The 12,054-nt window shown below is 50.6% G+C and overlaps 1 long non-coding RNA gene across 4 annotated transcripts in view; it reads right to left on the reverse strand.

Annotated features, from left to right (window-relative positions):
• LOC146063732 (uncharacterized) overlaps nucleotides 1-11,737 on the reverse strand; it is a 22,892-nt gene extending 11,155 nt beyond the window's left edge. The window contains exons 1-5 of one of the 4 annotated variants that reach the window (XR_014471651.1): nucleotides 11,648-11,737; nucleotides 10,145-10,308; nucleotides 9,463-9,625; nucleotides 8,062-8,225; nucleotides 4,610-4,878 (exon numbers count right to left, since the gene is read on the reverse strand). This is a non-coding gene — a long non-coding RNA (uncharacterized LOC146063732). Of the gene's footprint in view, nucleotides 1-4,609; nucleotides 4,960-8,061; nucleotides 8,226-9,462; nucleotides 9,626-10,144; nucleotides 10,309-11,647 lie in introns of all 4 variants that reach the window. The other 3 variants (XR_014471649.1, XR_014471650.1, XR_014471652.1) reach the window with 3 other exon arrangements.
• Between the last annotated feature and the right edge of the window lie 317 nt (nucleotides 11,738-12,054).

Raw genomic sequence — 12,054 nt, forward strand, 5'->3', positions numbered from 1 at the left:
AAAGGTCGGAGGACGCGTACCGCCGCCCCTTGCGTGCTCGCTGCGCTCGCCACGCTTCGGGTTGGCGTTGATAGTGCTGGTGGCGTTAACAATGGTTATTGGGGGCTCACGATTTTTAGCTTATAGCATTTTATGGATGCATAAGATCCATGAGATGCATAAGATGAGATCCATATATATATATATATATATATATATCGAAAAAGTTCGCACTCACATCAGACTGAGTTCAGCTGCTGGGGTGACCTCCAGAACCAATGCAGTCCGAAGAATAAGAGGCACTCACCAGTTTTAATTTATGCAGATAAAAATGCTGGGTATTTATTCAAACTTTAGCATCTGGATACATAGCATGTTGCTCAACGTTTTAGGCCTCTCAGGACTTTCATCAGGAGATATATTCAGTGTGCATCAATTGTAATAAAACCACAGCATGACCAAGCAGCTCTACCTACAGCAAGTAGGTGGTGCTGCTGGGTCATGCTGTGGCTTTATTACAATTGAAGCACACTGAATCTATCTCCTGATGAAGGTCCTGAGAGGACGAAAATGTTGAGCAACACGTTATGTATCCAGATGCTAAAGTTTGAATAAATACCCAGCATTTTAATCTGCATAAATTAAGACTGGTGAGTGCCTCTTATTCTTCTATAATAAATATATATATATATATATATATATATATATATATATATATATATATATATATATATATATAATATAGTAGTGTGTGTACAGTATGTATATGTGTGTGTATATATTTACAATGTAGGAGATATGCTGCGCACACACACTAACTGGTCCAACCTCTGAGTCCCCGGGTGAGATCTGTAAAGTAATGCAAAAATACAGATGTAAATCTGTGTGGAAGTTCTCTTTTTTGAAATCCAGGGAGTGCCACTTTACTGAATGTTTATTATAATCCCTTATTTTAAGGATTATAATAAACCTTACAAAGGTTGTGTAGTCTTTTGATAATGTGTGCATAATTTCATATGATTAAACCATACAACTGCTTAAATGAAATACATATTCATAAAAGCATATTTTGAGGGGGGTAGGTTAAGACTGTAGGCAAAAATTAAATTAGTTATCACATTATGATTAGTTATCACATTAATTATACATTACTTAGCTATAATGCACATCTTTACTATTAAAAATATTGCTTGTAGAATATCTCCATTATATGTAGGAAAGGAATACATTTAATTTTTTAACTAGTAAATTTCAAAAACATTTGTTGTTTCTTATTACAAATTTTCCTTCGTAGAGCATTAAAGAGTAATGTCTTTTTAAAATATAAAGTTTGTCATTCTTCTCTTCTTTTGACTAGTATTTTTCATTGCTTTAAAACATTTCTTTAAGCATATATATATATATGGTACTTGTTTCCTAGAACGGCCACAATCGTGAGTGATCGTGGCTCTTAATTAAGGGACACGATCCTCACGATGTGGCCGATTTTTTACACTTTTTTGACTTTGATTGACAGAAATCGGGTCAATCGGTCGGTCGCGACCAATTAAAATCGGCCGCGATGCGACCGACCGATTGACCCGATTTTTCCATAGACTTCAATGTTAAAAAATCTTTTAACATTGAAATCGGGAGGATCTTGTCGGTCTTGTGCCATTATAATGGCACAAGATGAGATGGACTTGATTAAGTCCATCTCACATAGGGAAAAATGATAAAAAAGGTGAAATGGGCCAATATGACCCATTTTACATTTTTTATGTGCCCGCCATGACCCCACGATAGACGTCAACCCGAAGCGTGGCGAGCGCAGCGAGCCCGCGAGGGGCGGCGGTGCGCGTCCTCCGACCTTTTCATTCCCCTACTATCCACTAGGGCGTGGAGTGAGAATAGAATAGTGTGGCGAGCGCAGCGAGCCACCGAGCCCGAAGCGTGGCGAGCGCAGCGAGCCCCGCGAGGGGACGCGTATACCGGTGAAGTTATACGCGTCCCCTCGCGGGGCTCGCTGCGCTCGCCACGCTTCGGGCTCGGTGGCTCGCTGCGCTCGCCACACTATTCTATTCTCACTCCACGCCCTAGTGGATAGTAGGGGAATGAAAAGGTCGGAGGACGCGCACCGCCGCCCCTCGCGGGCTCGCTGCGCTCGCCACGCTTCGGGTTGACGTCTATCGTGGGGTCTAGCCCACTTAGTAACATTTGGGGGGGCAATTAAAAATAATCTGGTGAAAAAAATAAAAAAATCGGGTGAAAAATCGGTCGGTCGGATCGGTCGCATCGTATGCGACCAAATCGCATGCGATGCGATCGATCCGATTTTTTATCTTACGACCACAACGATCTAAATCGTTGTGGCCGTGCTAGGAAACAAGTACCATATATATATATATTTGCAAAAAAATTAGAAGAAGACGCACCAATGTGCGATATATAACAAACTTTTACTCATATAATAAAGCTCACGTACACAGGGGTTAAAAGATATGCGCTTGGCAGCCAAATAAGTAACCGTCACAGCCCAGACAACTATAGTAGGGATTCACCGCCGCTCAGCTGCAGTCCAAGGACCTCAGACCAAGACGCCGCTCCACACCGCTATCTTTTAACCCCTGTGTATGTGAGCTTTATTATATGAGTAGTTATACTGCATATCGACTTCTCATTTTTTTGTAAGTATCTATCATATGGATCATTGGCACGATCCTTGAAAAAGACAGCACACACTGGGAGACATCTGTGGAACGTTTGCCTTACACCAAGGATTTTGCGCTCGGTATATTGTTTGCATGTATATATATGTGTGTGTGTGTGTGTGTGTTTGTGTGTGTTTGTGTGGATAAGCTGCACACGCTAACTGGTCCAACTTCTGAGTGCCCAGCTGAGATATGTAAAGTAATGCAAAAATACAAAACTAACAGCCAGTGACATCAAATTTGCAAAAAAATAATTTTATGGTATAATTTTAGAGTGGATAGTGACCAACAAAGTTTCTGTATATAGAAAAAAGCATATACAAAAAGAGGAGTCTGTTAAATGTCATAAAGGTACTTGGCAGCAAAAAGCATGATCTTATTCGGTCCTCCTCCACCAGGGTTATGGCACAACAGCTGTTTCGATCCTATCAAGCACCTTAGTCATGTGCTACTGAGTATTTGTACTAGAATGAGCAGGCAATGATTAGCTCCAAATTCACGAGCGCAGCGCGGCAAAAAACTCAGACCAGAAGTGCCACCAATCGGATGTGCCATGACACACTTCCGCCAGTCCCTCCCATGGACGCTGGACGGAAGGGACTTTCCTGACACGGAAGCACGATCATGGCAACCATATATAAACAAAAGCAAAAAAACATGTGTTGTCCTATGTCACTATAGAAAATCGGATGCTCAGAAATACTGTTAACTAGGGACCATCATTAGGAGTAAACCACAACATCAATATTCTACTTCATGAGGAACCATGCACTTGAGATAGAGATATAGATATATATATATATATATATATATATATATATATATATATATATATATATATTGACTTTTGGTTTGCAGGATGGCACTCTAAATAGAAAAAAATCCCGGTGCCAGGAACATAAGGTTTTAGAACATGAAAAGCACTTACCCCCCTTGGTTGTAGAAGGATACGAACCGGCACACGGGTGGATGGTGAAGAAAAGTTGATTTATTGTACAAACATGATTGCACACATCGACAGCTGTACACCTGACAGCTGTTTCAACCGAAATGGCTGATGAAAAACGTTTATTTCGTTTGAAACAGCTGTCAGGTGTACAGCTGTCGATGTGTGCAATCATGTTTGTACAGTAAATCAACTTTTCTTCACCATCCACCCGTGTGCCGGTTCCTATCCTTCTACAACCAAGGGGGGTAAGTGCTTTTTATATATATATATATATATATATATATATATATATATATATCCACAGAAAGAGAGATATCTATATATAGAGATAGATAGATCTAGATATCTAGATCTATCTATCTCTATATATAGGATATCTAGATCTATCTATCTCTATATATAGGATATCAGCCTTAATGATCGTAATTTCATTGCTTTTTGGCATCTGAGTGGAAGAGTTACAACAGGTTTAAGATATGCCAGATTATGTGTAAGAAGCCTTAATCCTTAATGGGACATGTGAAACCGTAAGGTTTTTTGTCTTTGGAATTTCATAGCTTTTTTTCATTTTTTTTTTAAATTCAGAAATGTAAAATTGTTTAACAATACACACCCTTGGCAATGAGCATTACCACTGGTTACAAGCATTACAAACCCCTGGCAACGAATATGACACCTGTCCCAGAGCATGAAAGCCCTGGCAATGGAGACACCCATACCATTAGACACCTGGCGATGAGCATGACACCCAGTGTGTAGAAGCTTTACTGTAGGGCACTGAGGGGGGGACCGTGCACACATGGAGGCACATTGCACACATGGGGACAGAGGGCGGACAGTGCACACATGGGGACAGTGGGGGGGGCAGTGCACACATGGGGGCAATGCGGGGGGGACTGCGCACACATGGGGACAATGAGTGGGAACAGTGTGACAGCGATGGACACCAGTATGAGCAGATGAAGCGCTAGGCCCTGGATATATATGTCACCTTCCTCCTCTTGCTGCGGCTGCTACATCATTCTCCCAGGGCCCTGCTCCACCCTCCAGCTCCTTCTCAGAGACCTCCTGCCGTCGCTGTCTGAGTCCCGACATGCTACACACTCACTGGGGTTTGTCCAGGTCTCCAGCTAGGGGGATTCACTGTGGTGTCCTCAGTAGAGAGAGAGCAGGTGTCCATCCGTGGTTCCTGCATGAGTCAGACAGCCGGGCTACCCTCTGCTCTCGCCCGGCTGTTCCAAATCCCGACTCCTGGGGTTACTGCAAGCGACAGATTTTGATTCGGGGCACAGCACACACATGGGGGGGGGACCGAGGGAGGACAGGGCACACATGGGGTCACTGAGGGGGGGACAGGGCACACACATGGGGGACGGAGGAGAAAGGGCACACACAATTACGGGCGGGGGAGACAGGGCTGAATATTACAATAGTGTTCATATGGAATTGTCCGCTAATAGATAATATAGCATCATAAGTACTAAAGATAGTACACTACTGAGCTTACCTAGGCCCACCCGACTGAGGTCGGATTCAAAAAGACGGGCAGCGAGAGAGACGGCAGTTACCTGAGAGCCCTGCCGCATATTGAATATAGTTGTAATCAGGGCTATTTTTGTGCAGGCTCCAGCAGGAACTGTGGCCCTTATTCTAGTTCACTCTTTCTGACAAAATATTTCTTAGATGGACAAAACCATGTGCACTGCAGGTGTTACTTGTGCAGAGATAATTAGATTTGGGTGGGGTTTTACACCTGCCTCACCTGCAGTGCACATGGTTCTGTCCATCTAAGAAATATTTTGTCAGAAAGAGTGAACTAGAATAAGGGCCACAGTTCCTGCTAGAGCCTGCACAAAAATAGCCCTGGTTGTAATAGTGGTAAATCAGTGGTAATAATATAATTGCAGAAATATTTGAAGTCTGTTTAATACTGTAAACTTTTAAACGTGTTACAATGGGGAACATTGACATATGAATAGTGACACTTAAATACGCTATTCACTTACAAATAAACAGTTACTTCCCCCTGGTGACAATGGGTGACATTTAATAGAATGCGATTTTATTGCACTTTTTGAAATTGCACCATATCGGCGCAAATCGCTCTTTTAGAACTCACATTTTTCTCTTGTAATCCGCATATTTAATGAAATGCGAATTTGCGGGGAAAAATTGCGTTATGGTGCGATTTTTGTGGCGATTTTAAGTCATGGAAATGTGCTCATTTACAGTCATGAAAATGTGTACATTTCAAAACATGCGATATTTCGTATAATAAATGGGGGACAAAATGAGTAGGGGTCCCCCGTATTTCAAGAACCAGCACCGGAGCCAGCCAGCAGGGTAATGCCACAGCCGGGGGGAGACCGGTAAGCATGGGCAGGGGTCCTGGGGAAGTGGGGACCCCCCAAAGAAGGGGTCCCCCCCTCCAGAACTTACCTGCCCATGCTAAAGCCCGGGGCTGTCCTCGATGCCCCTGGGCTGTGGGCATCGAGTTGATATTTGGTGTAAAAAATAGAAAAACTATTGTGTATTGCTGTGGCACTACAAGTCCCAGCAAGCCTGCACCACATGCAGGGATTTAGAGTCCCAGCATGCGGGGCAATAAAGGGCCCGCTGGGACTAGTAGTGCCCCAGCAGTACAAATAGTACTATTACTATTTATAGTACTATAGGATTTTGGGACAATTTCATCCGATTTCGATTCACTATGCGATTTTGGGACGATTTCATCCGATTTCGGCACTTTGGGCCGATAACCGGGTGAAATTGTCCCAAAATCGCAGATGTGTGACATCTGATCCGATCCGATGTGCGGTCCCGTGCGCGTCGGATCGGATCAGGGAGGTCGGACGGTCAGCACATAAGATCACGTCCGACCTCATGACTGACTGTGGGGAGCAGTGGGATCAGCAGCTCTCATAAGGGGGACGCCGGAGCGGGCAGCGGGTCCTGATGCTTTAAATAGCTGGCGACACCGGCGAGTGCTGAACTGGCCTGGCGTTGTGATCATCAGCGCTGCGGGACGGGCAGTGCAGTGGCGGGTATTCGATTTTTAAAATACCTGTCAAATGACTGGCCAATCAGAGAACGGCCAGTCATTTGACAGGTATTTTAAAAATCGAATACCCGCCACTGCACTGCCCGTCCCCGCTGCTGATGTCTGTGATCAATCATCACACACCGCCCGGCCAGGTCAACACTCGCCGCCGCCAGCTAGTTAAAGTGTCAGGACCAGCTGCCCGCTCCGGCGTCCCACTGATGAGTATCGCCGCCCGCCCCTTGCTCCTCACAGTCACCGCCCGCCCCCTGCTCCTCACCGCCTGCTGCAGCTCCCCGTTACATGTGATAAATCACAAATAGGGGGGACAGGGTACACACGGGGGCACAGCGTACGCACTGGGGAGGGGACAGTGTACACATGGGGGCACTGGGGGGGACAGCGTACATACGTGGGGCACTGGGGGTGGACAGCGCACACACGGGGGCATACACACGGGGGGAGACAGCATACACAGGGGGACAGCGTACACACGGGACACTGGGGGGGCAACATACACACGGGGGCACTGGGGAGGGACAGCATACACACATGGAGCATTGGGGTGGGACAGCGTACACATGGGGGGCACTGGGGGGGACAGCGTACACATGGGGGGTACTGGGGGGACAGCATACACATGGGGGCACTGGGAGGGGGACAGCGCACAAACGGGGGGGGGCACTGGGGGCAGCATACACACGAGGGGCACAGCATACACATGTGGGGCACTGGGTGAGGGACAATGTACACACAGGGCACTGGGGGGGCCGCGTACACACGGGGGGCACTGGGGGGACAGCATACACACACGGGGGAAAGAGGGACAGAGAAGAATCTCAAGAATATGAAAAAATATATATTTTTATTTGTCTTTTAGTTCTGTTTTAAATTTTTTGTTGTCAGGACAACAAACAAAAACAGAACTAAAAGAAAAATAAAAATACATATTTTTTTTCATATTCTTGAGATATTTTAAATATTACCTATTAAAGTATTGACATTTTAAAACAATACATCTCTTTCAACTTACTTTTGTGCGCCAACAAAAAAGACACTCTTCTCTGTACCTCTTTATTGTCTTTGGCTGCACCCCCTCTGAGCTTTACAAATAATATTGTCTCGTCTGGGGCCACCTGCCTGTGCAGATACATCCCATCTTCCCCGTTTACCCTGAACCTTACACACAAGGGGGGGGGGACAGTGTACATACGGGGGCACTGGGGAGGGACAGCATACACACGGGGGGCACTGGGTAGGGACAGCGTACACACATGGATCATTGGGGACAGGGTATGCACAGGGATAGTGGTGTGAAGGACAGTTGGGGGGACAGTGTACACACAGGGATAGTGGGGATGGGGGAAAGGGTACACACAGGGACAGTGGAGGTACGGATTTACCTGGGTGCAGCTGCTCCTCTGATGGCCTGGGTGGCTGCTTTCTGTCTTCCGGGTGGCAGAGGAAACTCATGGCCGGGGCTCCACCAGACTGTTAGGCTACAGGCTGTGGAAGCGCCTAAACCTGGTCCCGACGAGTCCCGGCGGCAGCATGGGGAGAACAGAGTCTGGGCAGGAGATATAATAATAACAATAATAATAAAGGGCTCAGCTTTAGGAGCTGCTGGCGGGCAGTCGGGCAAGCACGTCTCCGGCCTGGATGGTAGGGGATGTAGGATGCCAGGGATAGGAGCTGCTGGCAGGCGGGTGGGCGTCCATGTACCCTGGCTGGATGGTAGGAAATGTAGGATGCCAGAGGGGACAGCATAAACATATGGTGGCACTGGGGGAGACAGCGTACACACGGGAGGCACTGGGGGAGGACAGCGTACACACACGGGGGTACTGGGGGGACAGCGTACACACAGGGGCACTCGGGGGGCAGCATACACGGGGGGGCCCTGGGGGGGCAGCGTACACACAGGGGGCACTGGGGGGGACAGCGTACACACAGGGGCACTCGGGGGGCAGCGTACACAAGGGGGGCACTGGGGGGGACAGCGTACACAAGGGGGCACTGGGAGGGGGACAGCGCACAAATGGGGGGCACAGCGTACACATGTGGGGCACTGGGGGAGGGACAGTGTACACACGGGGGCACTGGGGGGGACAGGGTACACACGGGGCACAGGGTACACAAGGGGCACTGGGGAGGGACAGTGTACACGCAGGGGCACTGGGGGGGCAGTGTACACACGGGGGCACTGGGGGGGGAGACAGCGTACACACGGGGGCACTGGGGGGGAGACAGCGTACATACGAGGCACTGGGGGGACAGCGTACACATGGGGGGCACTGGGGGGAACAGCATACACAAGGGGGGCACTGGGGGGGCAGCGTACACACGGGGGGCACTGGGGGGACAGCGTACGCACTGGGAGGGGGACAGCACACAAACGGGGGGCACTGGGGGGCAGCGTACACATGTGGGGCAGTGGGGGAGGGACAATGTACACAAGGGGTAGTGGGGTGGGGGACAGGGTACACACAGGGACAGTGGGGGAATGGATTTACCTGGGTGAAGCTGCAGTACAGGGGGGCAGCGTACACACGGGGGGCACTTGGGGGGACAGCGTACACACGTCGGGCATTGGGGGGGCAGCGTACACACGGCGGGCACTGGGTGAGGGGCAGGGTACATACTGGGACAGTGGGGGGACAGGGTATGCACATGGATAGTGGTGTGGGGTCAGTTGGGGGGACAGGGTACACGCAGGAATAGTGGGGATGGTGGACAGGGTACACACAGGGACAGTGGGGATGGGGGACAGGGTACACACAGGGACAGTGGGGGGACCGATTTACCTGGGTGCAGCTGCTCCTCTGATGGCCCGGGTGGCTGCTTTCTGTCTTCCGGGTTGCGGAGGAACTCAAGGCCGAGCCTTCACCAGACTGTTAGGCCGCAGGCTGTGGAAGAGCCTAAACCTGGTCCCGACGAGTCCCGGCGGCAGCATGGGTTGGACAGAGTCTGGGCAGGAAATATAATAATAATAACAACAATAATAATAAAGGGCTCAGCTTTAGGAGCTGCGGCCGGGCAAGCACGTCCCCGGCCTGAATGGTAGGGGATGTAGGATGCTGGGAATAGGAGCTGCTGGGGGGTGGGCGGCCATGTCCCGTGGCTGGATGGTAGGAAATGTAGGATGCCAGGGGGGACAGCGTACACACACGGGGGGCACTGGGGGGGTGTGACTGGTTGGGACAGCATACACACGGGGCACTGGGGGGACAGGGTACACACAGGGATAGTGGGGTGGGGGACAGGGTACACACAGGGACAGATTTACCTGGGTGCAGCTGCAGTACAGGTGGGCAGCGTACACACGGGGGGCACTTGGAGGGGACAGCGTACACACGGCGGGCACTGGGGGGGGCAGGGTATGCAAATGGATAGTGGTGTGGGGTCAGTTGGGGGGACAAAGTACACACAGGGATAGTGGGGATGGGGGAAAGGGTACACACAGGGACAGTGGGGGGACCGATTTACCTGGGTGCAGCTGCTCCTCTGATGGCCCGGGTGGCTGCTTTCTTTCTTCTGGGTGGCAGAGGCAACTCAAGGCCGGGGCTTCACCAGACTGTTAGGCCGCAGGCTGTGGAAGCGACTGAACCTGGTCCCGACGAGTCCCGGCGGCAGCATGGGTTGGACAGAGTCTGGGCAGGAAATATAATAATAAAGGGCTCAGCTTTAGGAGCTGTGGGCGGGCGGCCGGGCAAGCGCGTACATCCGGGGGCACAGCCTGGGCACTGGGGGGGGCAGTGTACACACGGGGGCAGTGTACAAACAGGTATATGTGCAGGGGGGCAGTGTGGGGGTATTATGTGCAGGAGTGAACAGTGTGGGGGCAGTATGTGCAGGGGGGCAGTGTGGGGTATTATGTGCAGGGGGGGGCAGTATGTGCAGGGGGTAGTGTGGGGGAAATGTGTGCAGGACGGGACAGTGTGGGGGCAGTATGTGCAGGAGGGAACAGTATGTGCAGGGGGGGCTCTATGTGCAGGGGGGAGCTCTATGTGCAGGGGGCAGTGTTGGGGCAGGTTGTGCAGGAGGGGACAGCGCACACACATGGGGGCACTGGGGGGACAGCGTACACACACGGGGCACTGGGGGGACAGCATACACACACGGGTACAACAGCGTACATCTGGGGGGCACAGCCTACACACGGGGGACACTGGGGGGGCAGTGTACACACAGGGGCACTGGGGGGCAGCGTACAAATGGGTATTATGTGCAGGGGGCCGTGTGGGGGTATTATGTGCAGGGGGCAGTGTGTGCAAGAGTGAACAGTGTGGGGGCAGTATGTGCAGGGGGGCAGTGTGGGGTATTATGTGCAGGGGGGACAGTGTGGGGGCAGTATGTGCAGGGGGTAGTGTGTGCAGGAGTGAACAGTGTGGGGTGCAAGATGTGCAGGAGGGGACAGTGTGGGGGCAGTATGTGCAGGAGGGAACAGTATGCGCAGGGGGGGCTCTGTGCAGGGGGTAGCTCTATGTGCAGGGGGCAGTGTTGGGGCAGGTTGTGCAGGAGGGGACAGTGTGGGGGCAGTATGGGCAGTGTTGGGGCAGTATGTGCAAGGGGGACAGTGTGGGGGCAGTATGTGCAAGGGGGACAGTGTGGGGGTATTATGTGATGGGGGGACAGTGTGGGGGCATTATGTGCAGGGGGGGCAGTATGTGCAGGGGGGCAGTGTGGGGTATTATGTGCAGGGGGGCAGTGTGGGGGTATTATGTGCAGGGGGGTAGTGTGGGGGTATTTTGTGCAGCGGGGCAGTATGGCAGGGGGGACAGTGTGGGGGTATTATGTGCAGTGGGGGCAGTGTGGGGGTATTATGTGCAGTGGGGGCAGTGTGTGCAGGAGTGAACAGTGTGGGGGCAGTATGTGCAGGGGGGACAGTGTGGGGGTATTATGTGCAGGGGGGCAGTGTGTGCAGGAGTTAACAGTGTGGGGGCAGGATGTGTGGGCGAGGGGAGGGGGTGCCACTGGGTGTATGTGTACCTGATACTCGGGAGCACCACACACAGTCTACAACATTCCTACTGTCCTGCTTGCAGTTGGAAATGAAGAATGGAAGGACCTCAGTTTACTCCTCCCATTGATGACAGCGGGTCATGTGAGTGTGATGTCATCAGATGTCTTAAGATGCAGCATCTACCCTGCTGGAGAGGAGACAGCAGCAGCTGCTGGCTTGTTAATACTAGAATATACTGTCTGCGAGTGTTCTCTGTATATACACTCTCCCTGTCCTGTCAGCCTGCAGGGGAAAGCAGTGACTGGACATGTAGAATGTACATACAGAGGACCCTCACAGACAGTATATTCTACTATTAACAAGCCAGCAGCCGCTCACATTGTGTACCTTGCATTAAGCCAGCAGCCGCTGCTGCATCCTTCCCCCTGTGACC

Source organism: Crinia signifera, chromosome 3 (genome assembly GCF_055691185.1).
Source record: "Crinia signifera chromosome 3, ASM5569118v1, whole genome shotgun sequence".
NCBI lineage: Eukaryota > Metazoa > Chordata > Amphibia > Anura > Myobatrachidae > Crinia > Crinia signifera.